Source organism: Rutidosis leptorrhynchoides, chromosome 1 (genome assembly GCF_046630445.1).
Source record: "Rutidosis leptorrhynchoides isolate AG116_Rl617_1_P2 chromosome 1, CSIRO_AGI_Rlap_v1, whole genome shotgun sequence".
Taxonomy (NCBI): domain Eukaryota; kingdom Viridiplantae; phylum Streptophyta; class Magnoliopsida; order Asterales; family Asteraceae; genus Rutidosis; species Rutidosis leptorrhynchoides.
In genome coordinates, this window is record NC_092333.1 from 692,981,199 (window position 1) to 693,000,953 (window position 19,755).

The 19,755-nt window shown below is 30.6% G+C and overlaps 1 non-coding gene across 1 annotated transcript; it reads right to left on the reverse strand.

Moving 5' to 3' along the window:
- Positions 1–18,394: 18,394 nt before the first annotated feature.
- Positions 18,395–18,501, reverse strand: LOC139887258 (small nucleolar RNA R71). The gene has a single exon (XR_011773096.1). It is a non-coding gene; the product is annotated as a small nucleolar RNA R71 (small nucleolar RNA).
- Positions 18,502–19,755: the final 1,254 nt, after the last annotated feature.

Below are 19,755 nucleotides of genomic sequence, written 5' to 3' on the forward strand. Positions count from 1 at the left end.
TTAAATGCCTGTCACTGTCGCAGAAGCCTATTCGGCTGACAAGACATAAAGTGACAGTGAGCAGGCGCGTGTGGGCCACGCGCTCAACATTGGGTACAACAAACAGAAGCCCACGCGCGTGCAAAAAACGTCGACCATCGGTTGCATTACATGTGTACGGCCACGATGAAACCGTTTCACCCCATTACACCCAGTCCTCACTATAAATAGGCGTGATTCACCCTCATTTCTATTTTTCTACCTCAAGCTTCTCTGATACGCTGCTAAATCAATTCCGATCAAATCCCATATATTCCGGCCAACTACAAAAGGTTAGTTACTCTTCGATCACTCTTAGAAAATGACAAAGGCAAATGAGACTTATGTAGATAGCGTAGTATCGATAATAGAGCAGAAACATATAGATTCTTTAGTTAAACAATACCCGCCACTAAAACAGTACAATCCAGTGCCACCCCTTCCTAACCAATGTGCCCATGAGCCACCAGAGAAGAAGGTAGCTATATACGAACATGCGTTTAAGCATGGCAATTTTAGGGTTCCCCCTTCGGACTTCTTCCTAGGCTTACTAGATCATTTCTGTGTAGGATTAGGGCAATTACACCCATACGTCATAGGAAAGATAGTCTTGTTTGAGATGTGGTGTGTTGCGCTAAACAAGGTTGATAGTGCTCCAAATGAACATATATTTAGGCACAATATCCTTCCAATATGTAAAGCTTTTAGTTACTATTGTTCTATTTTTTATGTAATAATCGTTTAAATAAATAAGTGCGAAGGCAAAAGAAGAAAACGAAGATTTGAAGACGCAAACGTCCAAAAAGCTCAAATGTACAAATTACAATCCAAGTGCTTCCATTTATTGATGAGAAACGTCTAAAAATTACAAGATTACAAACCGCGAAACATAAAGTACGAGATATTAAAGCATATGAAAAGACGTTCGAAAATCCGGAACCGAGTCATAAACCGAGCATCAACGCGCGAGTCAACGGGCCTAAAATTACAAGTCAACTATGCACAAGAATATAATATAATATATATATAATTATATAAAATTATATATATTATATTATATATTATATAAATTGAGCAGCTCACGTTTTAAATGAAGGATGGGTGCATGCCAGCCTGGCCATGCGATCGCATGGGAATAACAAAGGAAAGCCATGCAATTGCATGGCTCTCAAAGTGTGGTCAGGTCTATAAATTAGTCAGAATTTCGACGAGTTTTACACACACCCTTTTTTTATCAATCTCTCTCTCTGATATATATATATATATATATATATATATATATATATATATATATATATATATATATATATATATATATATATATATATATATATATATATATATAAAATACATATATATATAATATAAATTAGTTTAGTTTTATATTAGTTTAGATTAGGTAATGTAACGGTTATTTACGGGTTTTAAAGTCGGAGTTCTGTCCGTGTAACACTACGCGATAAATAATCACTGTAAGCTATGTTCTTCCTTTTTAAATTAATGTCTCGTATTTAAGTTATTATTATGCTTGTTTAAGCCGAAGTAATCGTGATGTTGGACTAAATATTAAAGACGGGGTTATTGGGCTTTGAACCATAATTGGGGTTTGGACAAAAGACCGACACTTGTAGAAATTGGACTATGTGACGACCCGGAGATTTCCGACCAAATTTAAACTTAATCTTTAAATGATTCCGAAACGATAAGCAAAGTCTGTAATATTGAAGTCTCAAAAACTGTGAACTATTTTCATGGATTCATTTAACCTTCAACTATTCCCGATGATTCACGAACATTTGTTTGTAAATAAATATATATGTATATGTATATATATATATATATATATATAAATGTATGTATTGAAAATAATAAAAGATTTGAATCATTAGAATTAAATATGTAAAATAATATATATAAGATAAGAAAATTATTTTTTTTTAAAATGAATCTATAAATAGATATATATAATTTCTGTAATAATTATTACCATATGGATATTGGAAAATATATATATATATATATATATATATATATATATATATATATATATATATATATATATATATATATATATATATATATATATATATATATATATATATAAATTATGAATACTATATGTTTAAGTTTATTTATATGATAAGAGAATATTATAATATAAATAAATATATATACACAATACTTATAAGACAATTACATTTTCATATTTAATATGCATATACATATTATATAGAGTATTCATAATAAATATACAAGACATGTTATCATATAATATATAGTGTATAATATATAATCTTAACATGTTAAGTGTAATTACAAGTTAAAAAAAAATAATATTATTGGTACTGTCATTAATATTATTAATAGTAATATTAACATTAAAACCAGTATTAGTTATATTATTGAAAGTTAATACATTTAAGTTGTTTATATTATCATGAATCATGAATAATATTAATATCATTATTATTAGTATTGTTATTAATAATATTATTGTTTTACATTTTATAGTAACTATTATAATCATTATTAGTAATAATATTATCATTACTATTATATTATTAATTTGTATTACTATTATTAAGTGTATTATTATATTTATATTTATTAATAAAGTCAATTATTATCTATAAATATAAATACGAATATAATAACAGATATATGAAAGTATACATACGGATTATAATTAAATACTTACATATATACCAAATACAGATATATATACGTATACATATGTACAGATGTATAAATACATATATATATATATATATATGTATATATATATATATATATATATATATATACACACCGTTGCAAATACAAATAAATACAATTTCTGTTTCTAGTCGCTTTCTCCTCTGTTTAATTTGTCTAACTACATGAATTATATACTAATCCTATCACATATAACATCCAAAAATCAATTTCTCATCGACGTCAGGTTAATTATTTAAAATTCGATTAATGTACTTCCTGTCTGCAGTTTTTGTAAACGTCGAGCTCATGGTCCATAACAAAATAAAAATTGAATATATCAAATTATTGTTTCAATTATACTATTACTGTCTATATAGGATGCCATTACTTATATCAAATTGGGAATTTAAAACAGAAAGAGGAAGAACGTATGTCGATACCTCTGTTCTTTAATTTTATAGTCAAAAACTCGAATTCGAATTCATTTCAAAAACTAATAATGCCATTGTGTTAGGATTACTCTAGTTGAACTTTCTGTAAAGTCTCAACCTCCAATTTTTCAAAACAATATCGAATTCGTGAGTCAAAGTGTTTGAATCAAAAAGTCAACAATTATGTTCATCATAAAATTCTCAATCGTTTTGAGGTTTTAGGTTTAATTATTGATCCAGATAGTTTATACTAATGATTTAGAACCCTTTTTATTTAGAATTTTTTGTCTGAAACGTTCTTGATTTTAAAATCACATAATGAGTTCTTCATTATTATTTTTCTTGTACAGCAACTTCTAATTAGGTTTAATTTTTTTTTTCTTTTTGATTGTTATTAATTTGGAAATAACTGAGGGTTGTATAAGTTCCAATTAAATGAGCCAAGTCCAATTTTAAACCGCGTATACAATTACAATTGATGTCTGTCGAGTTAATTGAAGTGAAGAAGGAGGAGGTATAGAAACAGAAAATTACGGGTTAAAAATAAATAGGTTATGTTTTAAAACCGAGAAACAGCAGATGGATCAGTGGTTAGGAGTGTTGGGTCGGTTTCGTGAGGTCAGGGGTTCGATTCCAGTTCAGTGCATAATTTTTTTTAAAGGGGCTTGGAAGGTAGATTTTTCATACTAAATTTATTATTATTATTATTATTATTATTATTATTATTATTATTATTATTATTATTATTATTATTATTATTACTATTATTATTATTATTATTATTATTATTATTATTATTATTATTATTATTATTATTATTATTATTATTATTATTATTATTATTATTGTTATTGTTATTATTATTGTTGTTGCTGTTATTATTAATATTATTCATTTATTACAAGTAATATAATTATTAGTATTATTATTATTATTACTAATATATGTAATATTATCATTATTATAAGTGGGACTATCACTATTATTATTATTATTAGGAAAATAATAAAAGTTATTGTCATCTTCATTAATATTAGTATTAGTATCGTTTTTGAATTATTAATATTATTATTAAAAAGGTAATATTAATGAAATTATCATTTATAATAAGATTTTTATAATTATTGTCATTATTAAGTATGAAGTATTAGTACCAAAATGATTATTTTCATTATCATTATTAGTAAATTTTTCATTTAAGAAACTACAAGTATTATCATTAGAATTAAAATTATAGGATCTATTATTCAAAACTATCACTAATATTAAAATCATTAATAATAAAATTTATACTATTATTATTATTATTATTATTTTTACTAAAGTTATCATAGTATTATTATAACTACTGTTTTAACAAACAAATGATATATATATAAAGATATAATTAAAATACACAACTTAATCATATAAAATTCTTATGTATTTTAAATATACAAAAATATATTTAATAATAAAGTATATACATAGGTTATTAATACAAAAGTTATATCATTAACAATAAAATATATGCTTGTTCGATTACGAATATATGTGTTAATAAATATACAAATGATATAGGTTCGTGAATCCAAGGCCAACCGTGCATTGTTCAGTTGTTCAATATCGTCATATATATTTTTACTACAAAATACATTATTGTGAGTTTCATTACTCCCTTTTTATATATATTTTTGGGACTGAGAATACACGCGCTTATTTTATAACTGTTTTACGAAATAGACACAAGTAATTGAAACTACATTCAATGGTTGGATTATCGAATCGAATATCACCCTTTTAGCTTGGTAACCTAAGAATTAGGGAACAGACACCCTAATTGACGCGAATCCTAAAGGTAGATCTACGGGCACTAACTCCCCCCATACTGGAAAATGGTATGCTTTAGTAATTCGAGTTTATATTATACAGATGGATTTCTATTTTAGGGATATTCTATATGCATTATGTTAATGTCGGTTACCAGGTGTTCAATCCATATGAATGATTTTTAAACACTTGTGAGTGTATGATTATTGAATAAATGAAATCTTGTGGGCTATTAAAATGATGAAGATGATTGTTTATGATAAACTAATGAACTCACCAACCTTTTGGTTGACACTTGAAAGCATGTTTATTCTCAGGTATGAAAGAAATCTTCCGCTGTGCATTTGCTCATTTAGAGATATTACTTGGAGTCATTCATGACATATTTCAAAAGACGTTGCATTCGAGTCGTTGAGTTCATCAAGATTATTGTTAAGTCAATTATAGTTGGATATATTATGAAATGGTATGCATGCCGTCAACTTTCGATGTAAAGAAAGTTTGTCTTTTAAAAATGAATGCAATGTTTGTAAAATGTATCATATAGAGGTCAAGTACCTCGCGATGTAACCAACTGTAATGTATTCGTCCAGATGGATTAGGACGGGTCATGAAAGACTATGGGCTATTAATGGACTTTATATTAACTAAATGATATCTCGTTAATTTAATATAGAGATTTATAATTTGACGTATTTATATATAACCACATACGCTTGACTGGGTACGATGAGCGGGATATTTATAAATACGAATAATTGTTCATTTGACCGGACACTGGGATGGATTAATAGTCAATGGACTCATTAAAACAGGGGTGGATTACATTCAAGGGTAATTGGTGTGATTGTTAACAAAGTATTAAAATCTTGGGTTACACGCACTCGATAACCTGGCGTAATCATTAATAAAGTATTAAGACCTTGTTACAGTTTAAGTCCCCAATTAGTTGGAATATTTGACTTCGGAAATAAGGTTAATTTGACGAGCATTTTATAATTATGACCGATGGACTATTATGGGCAAAAACCAGATAGGTTTCAAATAAACCAGGACAAAGGACAATTAACCCATGGTAATAAATTAAAATCAACACGTCAAACATCATGATTACGGAAGTTTAAATAAGCATAATTCTTTTAACAATACAATAATATAATTATAATTAAGAGATTCCCACATTAAAATCGGGTTTTTACAACACCGGGCCCACATCGACCCAAATTATGTCAAGTGACCATTTCGACCCATTTTAGTTTTAATACAAAATATAAATCGAGCATGGTGATTGGGGATACGCTACCCAATCCTAATCGAATCCAAAAGCAAGCCTTCTAAAGCAACCTACGCGAGTCCACTAGTCCCCACGCTTGCCCGAGCTACCGTCTCCATGCAAATCTATAAAAATGTAAACAACGAGAGGGTAAGCTAAAGCTTAGTGAGTGAGAATATACTACATACATATATATGCATAAATGGACACGCCACACGAATAATCAAATAACACATACCGGAGCATCCAAGTATAAGGCAACTAACTAAGCATACCGTTCACCCGCTATACAACAAGCTAATAATCATCAAGTAAGTTCACCAACGACGCTATGAACAGATTCCAACAAGCTACACCCGGAGGGTTAGCTACATCACAATAACACAACAATATACAACAAGGCGTAAACCGCCCAAGGTTAACCCCTTAACCCGTATACCGAAACCAAATACCAAAATGAAGATTAGCCGAACTACACGAGCCTTAGTAGATCCGCATCCACACGAGATTACTATCTTCAATACCACAACAACATCGAGGTTGGCCGAACTACATGAGCCTTAGTGAATCCGCAACCACACGAGATCACTACCTCAATAAGATGACCGAACTACACGTGTCATCGTGAATCCGAACTACACGAGACTCACTTTCTCAATAAGATGATCGAAACTACACGCGTCATCGTGAATCCGCATCCACACGTGATCCACTTCTCCAATCACAACTCAATACTAACCCTTCGCCATTGGGGTTGTATAATCCACATCCCAAGCATAAGTGATAACGTACACACAAAGTGTGCACTCACCAAAGGTGGTCAACCAAAACTCACAACCATGCCAATTGGACCTATACGCAAGTCCATCAAATCCATCTATATGTGAAGTGAGCTCTATAACCGAAAACTACTTCACCCGACCCGCACCCATCCTACACATACATATGTACATAGGATATTAACACTCACCTTGTCGTCTTTGATGAATGCAACCAAAATCCGCAACACGCCAATGGAAAGTACCTATTCCATTATCACAATATAAACAACACACTTAGAGTGGATTTACAAACCAACTCAAATCGACACTTGGTGCAATTTCGACCCATTGCACTTCCAAGCACCAAATTGCGTCCAAACCAACAAATAATCACTAACACGAGTGATAATGGTCCTATTACGCCAATTAAACCCGGACAAAAGTGTTAAACACTCATCTTGCCCAATTTGACACACAAACCCTAATTGACCCATTTCAAAATTAATCAACCAAATACCCCCAAATGGGTTCCAACACTTCCATAATCACTAACACTAGTGATTATACCCATTATCAAAGCCTAATCATGGCCAAAACATCAACCAATCCAAAACCCGCCAAGTGACAAGAATAACTAGTCACCACAAACCCACTTCATCATCTAAAAAGGTTTCACAACTAATAAAGCTCAAACCCTAACTTGAACATCAAATCTAACAAATGAAATTCGGAGTTTGAACTTACCAATACTATCACAACGTAGCTAGGAATGAGATGAACAACTTTAGAACCCGAGCTTTTGCAAGAATCCGACTCCTTCCTCTCCAAATCAAGCTCTCTCTCTCTCTCTCTAAACCCTTCCTCTCTCTCTAGAAATAAGTGTATGAGTGAAAAGAGATGAAATGAGGATAAGATGGCCAATGGATCAGTTTTTTAGCCACCCAACCGACACCCAAGTGAATTTACCAATTTACCCCTTTTTAAAACAAAACCATATGGACGGCGTCTCACTTTCTGGACGGCATCCAGTCCTTCTCTACTAGACGGCGTCCCACATAACTGAAACGGGAAACAGGGTCTTACATGATCAAAGGCTGCGACCTTACGCCACCGTACCCCGAAATTGTACAGAAATATTTGAAGGAGGGTACAGCTGAGGTGCTCCTTGAAGCTGAGCAGGCCATCCAGTCCATACCAATCCCCTTAATAAATGATTTCGTTGCGGATCCGAACATGTCTCTTGATGGCTTCCTCAAGGAGGAATTTCGATTTGAACAGTTAACTGATCATTCACGCCGTAAGTCCTATGCTTAGGCAGGCAATTTGTAATTATTTTTTTGTTGAGCCCTAAGTCCCTTGTTGGGCAGGCATTGAAAACAATTTGTATATGTACTAACTTAGTGCTATATATGTTCGTGTTATGCATGCGTTGTGTATTTCATTGTTTATATATCACGAATCAAAACAAAGGATGAACCGCATGCCTATGCACCCAAGCTAACCAAAACTCATGCGCATACGTAGGTACTGCGTAAAATAAACCAATACTTTAGCAAATTTACCCTTACATTTTTAGACTCAAAAGCTACTGCGTTCTTGCTTTGTCATGTGCTAGAGGTGCACTTTAGCTGTATGGTAAGCAACGCAACTAAAAACAAACAAATGCTTTTATACTTAAGAGTTCCTCAAGTAAACCAATGCGAGAGTAAATACGCACAAGCAAACCAATGCTTGTATTTTTAAGTCGACTTGGCAGCCATCTAGTCTGTGTGGCGCTTGGTTAGGGGAACATCAATTCCCTTCACCTGTCGTTAGTGTCTAGCCTTGTAACCAAACACGCTTCTACCGCACGGGGGCTAGAGAACACCCCTTAAGTAGGCAGGAATCGCATACAAGAAATATATATACAAAAAGAGTATGCACGAGTAAATATTTTAATTGGCATTAATCATGATTACAACTGCGACACATCCAAACGGACGGAAATTACATAGGAAAAAATAATGTGCTAAAATATTTGGAGTGATCAGGTCCAACCAGCTACATGTAACATTTTTTCAACAACGTCGCGTGCCAAGTGCGCTTCACATGCTTTTCATCTAATGTCGCGAGATGGTATGCCCCGGTGTTGCTTGCTCCTACTACCTTGTATGGACCTTCCCATCGGGGGCCCAATTTCCCAGTATCTTCCGCATGACTTGAGTCATTTTGACACCAAACCAGATCCCTGCACTTATAAGAGTGCGAACGCACACGCTGGTTATAGTACTTTGCAATTTTTTGCTTATTATTAGCTTCATTAACTGCCGCAGAGAGTCTGCGTTCTTCCAGCAAATTAAGGTTTTCCCGCAAAGCTTCTGAGTTATTTTGCTCGTCAAAATTCTGTATGCGGAACGTTGGTACCCCAATCTCTGCGGGTACAACAGCTTCCGATCTATATACCAGACTAAACGGAGTTTCACTAGTGCTTGCTTTTGGTGTTGTTCTATGCGCCCATAATACCTTTGGTAGCTCGTCTACCCAACCAATGCGACCGTGGCCTAATCTAGCTTTAATTCCAGCTACTATATCCCAGTTGGTGACTTCTCACTGGCCATTCGCCTGCGAATGCACAACGGATGTAAAATTTTGCTTAATATTAAGCTCCGCGCACCAACTGCGAAAAGGATTCCCCGCAAACTGCGTGCCGTTATCACTAACAATTTCGTTTGGTATGCCGAATCGACAGACAATGTCTTCCCATACAAAATTTCGCACCCTTTTTCCTGAAATGGTTGCCATCGGTCTTGCTTCAACCCACTTCGTGAAATAATCAATTGCAACAATCAAAAACTTGATATTCCCTGCATGCGCATATGTATGCGTAAGATACTGATGTAAGTAGCATATGTTAGAAAATAAATGATTATATTACCTCGGCCTTTTGGAAATGGTCCGACTATGTCAATTGCCCATTTGCAGAATGGCCATGGTGAGTAGACTGGAATCATTGGGTACGCAGGTGCTCTGCTAATAGGTGCATGTATTTGGCAAGACTCGCAGTGCTTAACTATACGTATGGTATCTGTGTACATGGTAGGCCAATAATAACCCAACCGCATAATCTTTGACACAATAGATATGTGCCCTGAATGAAGAGCGCATGCACCCTCATGCACTTCGCGTATAACCTCCTCTGCTTCGTTTGGACCAATGCACCTTAAATGTGGTCCTAAATAATTCTTTCGATACAGGACGTCACCCTCAAGGGCATACATTGGTGCCTTGGTACGAACTTTCTTTGCTTCAACAGAGTATGCGGGTGATGTTCCATCCCGCAGGAAAGCAATGATGGGTGTCATCCACGTTGAGCTGGATTCCTCAACAGGTGCCACTAAGGGCATCATAACAATGGATTTCGCGTGTAGTTCTTCTATGAGAACTCTTTTCCCCAGATGATCAAAGGCCAATGCAGCCAATTTGCAAAACGCATCCGCCTTCTTATTTTGCCCTCGCATTACATGGGAAATTTGAAAAGCTCAAACTGGTTAGCGAGGTTATGAACAAGCGACATATATTGTTGCATGGCTATGTCATGTGCTTCAAAATCTCCACTAACTTGGCTGCATACCAACTTTGAATCCACATAAGCGTGCAACTGATAGTGCTCCAAATGAACATATATTTAGGCGTAATATCCTTCCAATATGTAAAGCTTTTATTTGCAATTGTTCTATTTTTATGTAATAATCGTTTAAATAAATAAGTGCGAAGACAAAAGACAGAATCGATGATTTGAATACGTAAATGACCAAAAAGCTCAAATGTACAAGATACAATCCAAGTGGTTCAATTTATTGATGAATAACGTCTAAAAATGACAAAAGTACAAGTCGCGAAACGCAAAGTACAGGATATCTAAGCATACGAAAAGACGTTCGAAAATCCGAAACTGAGACATAAACCGAGTATCAACGTAAGAGTTAATGGAGCTAAAATTACAAGTCAACTATGCACAAGAATATAATATAATATATATATAATTACATAATATTATATATATATATATTATATATATATATATTATAAAAATCAGCAGCCCACGTTTTGAATTCAAATGGTGAGCTGGAACTCGAAACTCCGCGATCGTGGAGCTGCAAAGGGTAAAACCTCCACGATCGCGGAGCTGTCAGTCTCAAGAATTGCCTATAAAAGCCAACGAATTCAGACGATGAAATGCACGCCTTTTTCTACTTCAATCTCTCAATTTATATTTATATTTATATTTTATAATTATAATTATAATTTAAGTTAATTTTAATAATAAAGTTATGGTTTAGTTGGGTTATTGTAAGAAATATTTTACGGGTTGTAAAGTCGGAACTCTGTCCGTGTAACGCTACGCGATTAATAATCACTGTAAGCTATGTTCTTCCTTTTTAAATTAATGTCTCGTAACTAAGTTATTATTATGCTTATTTGAGTAGAAGTAATTGTGATGTTTGACTAAATATTAAGACGGGGTTATTGATTTTATACCATAATTCGGGTTTGGACAAAAGACCGACACTTGTGGACATTAGACTATTAATAGATGGGGGTATTGTCTAATCGAATGAAAATTCATTGGAATCTGTCGAACCTATCTTCAAATTAGTTAATCTAATAATTATTAAATGATTATGCATGTCCTATTTAGTGACATTTATACGACATCTTTTACGATCATTTAATTAATTATTCGGGTTGGGTAATTGATTATTCAAACTAATCAAGTGGGTAAATTAATGTTCGTATCTCATTAAAACATGGGTGGATTACATACAAGAGTAATTGGTGTAATTGTTAACAAATATTAAAACCTTGGTTTACACGCAGTCGATAACCTGGTGTAATTATTAACAAGTATTAAAACTTTGTTACAGTCTGAATCCCTAATTAGTTAGAATATTTGACTTCGGGAATAAGGTTAATTTGACGAGCATTTTATAATTATGACCGATGGACTATTATGGACAAAAACCAGATAGGTATCAAATAATCCAGGACAAAGGACAATTAACCCAGAGTAATAAATTAAAATCAAAACGTCAAACATCATGATTACGGAAGTTTAAATAAGCATAATTGTGTTATTTTATATCTCATCGTACTTTTATTTTCTGTCATTTTATTTATTGTCATTTTATTTCTTATCACAATTTTAATTATCGCAACTTTAAATATTGTTATTTATTTTATCGTTATTTAATTATCGTCATTTATCTTTACACTTTATTTAAAATCGACAATCCGGTCATTAAAAGGTAAAACCCCCTTTTATAATAATAATATTACTATATATAATTATATATATTTATATAAATATAGTTCTATAAAAATATAGTACGTAATCACTAGCTCCTTGTGGAATGAACCGGACTTACTAAAAACTACACTACTCTACGATTAGGTACACTGCCTATAAGTGTTGTAGCAAGGTTTAGGTATATTCCATCCGTAAATTAATAAAACTTGTGTAATATTTCATCGTATTTCGTAGTAAACAATAATAGTATTTCGTATACACCACCTTGCACACATCAAGTTTTTGGCACCACTGCCGGGGACTCGGTGAAAAACGCTATATTTTTATCTCTAATTTTGTAAAAATATTTTGTATTATATATAAGTTTGAAAAAAAATATAAAAATACAAACAAAAAAATTAAAAAAAAATAATATATATATATATATATATATATATATATATATATATATATATATATATATATATATATATATATATATATATATATATATATATATATATATATATATATAAGAGTTTGTTCAAAATATATAAAATTATAAAGTATTTTTATTTTTATTTGTAGTTTTTAAAATATAAGTTTATTTTATTTTATATAAATTATTTTGTAACATTTAAAATCTTGTAAAAATTAAAAACAGCAACTGGGCCCAAATCTGGTCGAAGCCCAAAACTGAAGCACACACAGGAATAGTGCCAGGCCGAACCTGTTTTAAGCCCAAACCGGATCCATCACTATTTAAATCTGCAATCGCGGAGCTTCGAAGGTATAAACCGCAGCAATCGCGGAGCTGCTCTGATAGCTGATACCTAGGATCATTAATTACATAATTAGGGTTTAATTTTTAATAATTATTATTTAAAACCTAATTAGGGTTTATATTTAATATTTAGTTTTAGTTTTTAATTAATTTGTATTTTAAGTTTTAGTTATTATTATTTATATTAATATTTTTATAAATAATAATATAAAAATAATATTTTTTTTATAAAAATTGTATTTTTATCACTTTAATTTCTTTTTGTATTTTTTTATCAGTTATTCGTAATTTGTATATTTATCGTTCGTCATTAGTTTTAAACTTAGTTTTTGCCGTAGTTATTTTATATTTCTAGTTTTTAGGTTTCGCCGTAAAATCCCTTAAGTGCTTTTTCTTTAGATTAAGATTTAGGCGCTTTAGAATTTTGTGATGCAGTTTTTAGATTTTAGTGCCTAATTAAGTTATTTCCGTTTTGGATATAGAATTCCTTTTAAGTTTTAATATCTTTAGGCGCAACTTTTTAGATTATAATTTTTAGACTTTTAAGTTTTGACGCTTTACTTTCTAATTATTATTTTTCGACTTTTTATTTTTCGACGTTTTTCGACGCGCGCTTTTTCTTTCTCATTTCTACGCTCTAGTTTTTAGGACATAGAATTTCCTAGAATTTCTTTAAAATATCGACGAAAAATTATTTTAAGCGATTAAATTGATAGACATCCAAAATTTTCTGCTTCGTAGTAATAGTTGGCTTTGTTAGTGGCTGATTTGTGGATTTTCTGACTTAAAGGATCCTGGCTCCCTGCTGCATTTTTTGGCTATTCGAAACGTGGGCAAAAGCAGAAAAGTCTATTAATTTGATAACTTATATAATTTTTATCTTTATAACTAATAGGATATTCAATGAATGCACCGATCAAAACGTTCACCACCTTTCATACGTTCACCACCTGTAACTCGATCAAGACATCTAGCCAATATTGTCGCCGTTGATTTTTCTTTAGAATCATCATCTAGTTGAACAAGTACTCCAATTCAAATTTCCGATAATCCATTTTTTGAACCCGACTTCACATTTGAGAACCCGGAGGATATTCAAGGACAATTCCAAAATCCTGAAACACTAATCATTCCTCCTAAACCACAAACTGTTAAATCAGAATATTCTAGTGATTCAGATTCAACAAATTTAATTATGGAAGTAACGGAACCTCAAAGTATGGAAGACCGAATGAGAGCTACACGCACTGGCCAAGGTCACGCCATTATTCGGCCAGATGTTAATGTGCCAGATTATGAAATCAAAGGACAAATCCTACACATGGTAACTAATCAATGCCAATATAGTTGTACGCCAAAAGAAGATCCAAACGAACATCTTCGAACCTTTAATAGGATCTGTGTGACGACCCGAAAATTTTCGACCAAATTTAATCTTAATCTTAATATGGTTTTGACAAGATAAGCAAAGTCTATTAAACTGAGTCACAAAATTCTTGAACTGTTTTCATGGATTCAATTAACCTTTGACTACTCCCGGCGATTCACGAACAATTGTGTGTAAATAAATATGTAGATAAATATATATAGATATATATAAATATAAACATAAGTGTATATAATAATTTTAAATTAAAAAAATATACTTTAATCAATTTGAAACTAAAAATGTAAAATAATAAACAGAATAATTAAGTTATTATTAAAAAGAATATATAAAAATATATATATATATATATATAATATTATTATGAATCAATATAGATAAATATATATAAATGATTTCTACTAATTATTATATTGTAACAGTTATAAAACATATAAACATTAAATATTCAATAGATGTATTCATATAACATATGATATGATTATTAGGTATTACAAAATTAATAAATTGTAATATTAATATATAAAATGTAATTAAAATTTTAATTCTAGTTGTTATATTATTATTACATTCATTATTATTTAATATCAAAACTAGTAAAATTATTGAAAATTATAATATGAAAATTTATGCATTTGATTGTTATGTTATTATTATTATTACTATTAGTATAGTTATTATTGTTAATATCATTATTAATATAACTAGTAATAAAATTTTAATTTTAGTTAGTATTAGTATTATTATGAGATATTAGTATTATTATTATCATTAATAATAATAATTATTATTATTATAAATTATTAATAATATCATTTATTTAGTATTAATTGATAATATTAATATCATTATTATAAATTCCAATATTAATATTATTAGATATTTAATTATTATTAATATAATTATAATTATTAATTATTAATATATGTATATAATCTCATACGTACAATTTGGAATCGGATCTAGTTTCATATATCCATCAATCTACAATGCGTTTTTGTTTCTGTCCCCAATTCGTTACATATCACTTTCAATTAGTACCAATCTAATATCGACTTTAATTTTTTTAACTTCTTCCTGAGTAAACGAATCTTCTATCGACAAAAGAAAATTGATATATATATATATATATCAATTGTTTAGCTTGTGATTATAAATAATTCACCCACCTTTCTATCATCTGTATCAAATATAAACAACTAGTATCAGTTTAAGTCTGTTAAAATAAACAGAAATAAAAAAAAGGGGCACGATGCTCTGTTCTTGTTTCATTAAATCAAAACCCCAAATTCGTATTTGATTTCAAAATCTGTAAATGCATTCGTATTAGGATTCATCTACTAAAACTATCTGTAAAGTATCAAAACTCAATTCCTTTTAACAAGTTTGAATTTCGGAGTCAAAGTTCAAGTTTAAAAAAAGTCAAGCGGTGTGTTCATCATAAAATTTGAATTTGTTTTAAAGTTTCTTGGTCAATTGATGAATCAGAAAGATTATATGGTGGATTTACAACATATTTCGTGTTGAATTCATTGTCTAAAACGTCCTCGAATTTAAGATTGAGGTTTGAGTTTTAATTGTACTTCGCGTCAAAAACAGGCACTCTTTTATTTTTATTTTCAGTTTTGCCTTCGGTTAACTCTAATCGGTTATAGCCAGTTATTTCTATTTAAATCTCACATCCTAAAACAAATATGAAGATGTGTTGTTATGGTTGGTCTTTGATTAATTCGAAATGGAAGGAAGAAGGTGACAAAAAAAAATGTCGGGTTAATAATAAATGGGTTAATGTATTAAACAGAAAAACAGAATTGGTGATATGGTTAAGGGTGTTAGCGGACGGGCGAGAGGTCTTGGGTTCAAGCCCGGTTCGGGGCATTTTTTTTAAGCCTGATTTCTTTGAAGGTAGTCTCCTTTCTTTTATTATTATTATTATTATTATTATTATTATTATTATTATTATTATTATTATTATTATTATTATTATTATTATTATTATTATTATTATTATTATTATTATTATTGTTGTTGTTGTTGTTGTTGTTATTATTACACTTATCATTATTGTTATTATTATTATCATGAAGTATTAAAATTATTATTATTAATTAGTATTATTAATAATTAGTATTATTATTAAATGGAACTATTATTATCATTATTCCAAATATTATCACTAACTTAGTTATTATTAATAGAATAAGTATTATTATTATTATTATTATGATTACGATTAAGATTATTGTTATTATATATTCATTAATATTATTATTATTATTATTATTATTATTATTGTTATCTATATCAAAATCAATAAATGTAGTTTTATTAAAATCTTATAATTATTAGTACTAACAATATAGGTATTACTATTATCAATATGGTTATGACTATTATTATTATTATGAGAATGATACAAATTATTATTATTTTCATTAATATTAGTACTTATATTATTTTATAATTATTAGTATTATTAATATTGACATAAGTATTATTATTAATATTATCATTTTCATTAATATGATTAGCATTAATGAGTACTGTTATTATTAAAAATTAATATAATTACTACTAAAAGTATCATTACATTAAATCTATATATATATATTTTTAAACTATTATTAATACTATCATTATTATTAGTAGTATGAAATTTATTTTTATTGTCATTATAATTATTCTAGTGTTATTATAACTAGTATTTTGTAAACAAAAAGAGTAATCATATAAAAATATATTTAACACCCATAATTTTAAATATACTAATACTATTATTTATCTAAAATATATAAAATGAAAATATAATAAAATATATAAGTTATTAATATAAAATTTTTCACTAATAATAATATAAATATTTGTTCGATTACAAGAATATGTTTTAATACATACATAAATGATATAGGTTCGTGAATCCGAGGCCAACCCTGCATTGTTTAGTATCGTCGTATGAATATTTTTACTACAAAATATTGTAGAGTGAGTTTCATTTGCTCCCTTTTTAAATGTTTTTGCAATATATATTTTTGGGACTGAGAATACATGCGCTGTTTTTATAAATGCTTTACGAAATAGACACAAGTGATCGAAACTACATTCTATGGTTGGATTATCAAACCGAATATGCCCCTTTTTAGCTTGGTAGCCTAAGAATTGGTGTTCACGATAATTGCCACAAATTGACGCGAATCCTAAAGATAGATCTATTTGGCCCAACAAGCCTCATCCGAGTTACGGATGCTTTAGTACTTCGATTTATCATGTCCGATGTGAGTCCCGGAATGATGGGGATATTTTATATGCATCATGTTAAGGTCGGTTACCAGGTGTTCAATCCATATGAATAAATTTTAATTCGCGAGTTACGCGTGTCAATATATGAAATCTTGTGGTCTGTTAAAATGGTGGAAATGAATGATTATGATAAACTAATGAACTCACCAACCTTTTGGTTGACACTTTAAAGCATGTTTATTCTCAGGTACGGAAAAAATCTTCCGCTGTGCATTTGCTCATCTTAGAGATATTACTTGGAGTCATTCATGACATATTTCAAAAGATGTTGCATTCGAGTCATTGAGTTCATCAAGAATATTATCAAGTCATTTATAATTTAGATATATTATGAAATGGTATGCATGCCGTCAACTTTCGATGTAATGAAAGTTTGTCTTTTAAAAAAGAATGCAATGATTGTAAAATGTATTATATAGAGGTCAAGTACCTCGCGATGTAACCAAATGTAATGTATTCGTCCAGATGGATTAGGACGGGTCGTTACAATCTGTACTCTATTCAAAATCAGAGAAGTTGAGGATGAACAGATCTATCTCATGTTGTTTCCCTGGACTTTAAAGGGAGAAGCCAAAGATTGGTTAGAATCGTTACCTGAAGGGGCGATTGACACATGAGATGTTTTAGTTGAGAAATTTCTTAAAAGATTCTTTCCGGCATCTAAAGCCGTAAGACTTCAAGGAAAAATTGTTACGTTCGCGCAAAAGCCAAATGAAACATTATATGAGGCGTGGACAAGATTCGAAAAGTTGTTGAGAGGATGTCCTCAACACGGTTTAGACACTTATCAAATAGTACAAATATTCTACCAAGGTGTCGATGTTGCTACACGAAAAGACATCGACACAGCAGCTGGTTGTTCTATTATGAAGAAAACCACAACCGAAGCTCACAAAATCATTGATAACACAGCATCCCACTCTCATGAGTGGCATCAAGAAAAAGATATTTTTCGTTCATCTAAAGCGGCTAGAGCCGATTCTAGCCATGACTTTGATTCCATTTTCGCAAAAAATAGATGCTTTCGAAAGACGAATGGAAAAGATGAATAAAGATATTCACGCAATACGAATCAGTTGTGAGCAATGCGGTGGACCACACTTAACGAAAGATTGTCACATTGAACAAACGATGGAACAACGTGAGAATGTTTCCTACATGAACCAAAGGCCGGGAAATAATTATCAAAATAATTATCAACCGCCAAGGCCAAACTTTAATCGAAATTAAAACATTCTTTACAATCCAAATGGACCCAACAATAACTCGTATAACCAACAAGGTCCGAATAATCAACCAACTCAAAACAACACTTTCAATCAACAAAGACATGGTGATAATGCTAAAAACTAACATATATTTCATAGCATTATTCCTCAAGAAAGACAAGCTTTTAGTTGCAATTGTTCTATTTACAAGTGATATTCGTTTAAATAATAAAAGGTGAAGACAAAAGACAGATTCGACGAATTGAAGACGCAAACGACCAAAAAGCTCAAAAGAACAAAAGACAATCAAAGAGGTTCCAATTATTGATAAGAAACGTCTCGAAATCACAAGAGTACAAGATTCAAAACGCAAAGTACAAGATATTAAATTGTACGCGAGGACGTTCGAAAATCCGGAACCGGGACCTGAGCCAAGAAGAAACGCCCGACGCAACGGACCAAAAATATCTAGTCTACTATGCACAAGAATATAATATAATATATATATAATTATATATAATTATATATTATATTATATATTATTATTATATTACGTCGGCAAGAAGAAAACAAAGCAATTTGGCTGGATCCAGGGTGGCCATGCGACTCGCATGGCCAGAAGCACAAATCCATGCGAGTCGCATGGAGTGAAATTGCTGGTCAGGTCCTATATAAAGCCAGTTTTCTGCCGAGTTTTAAATATCTTTTTCTTCCTCTTCATACGTAAATATATTTATATTTATAATTTATATTTTAATTTTAATTATAATTCTAATAATAAGGGTATGTTAGCGAATGTTGTAAGGGTGTAAGTCGAAATTCTG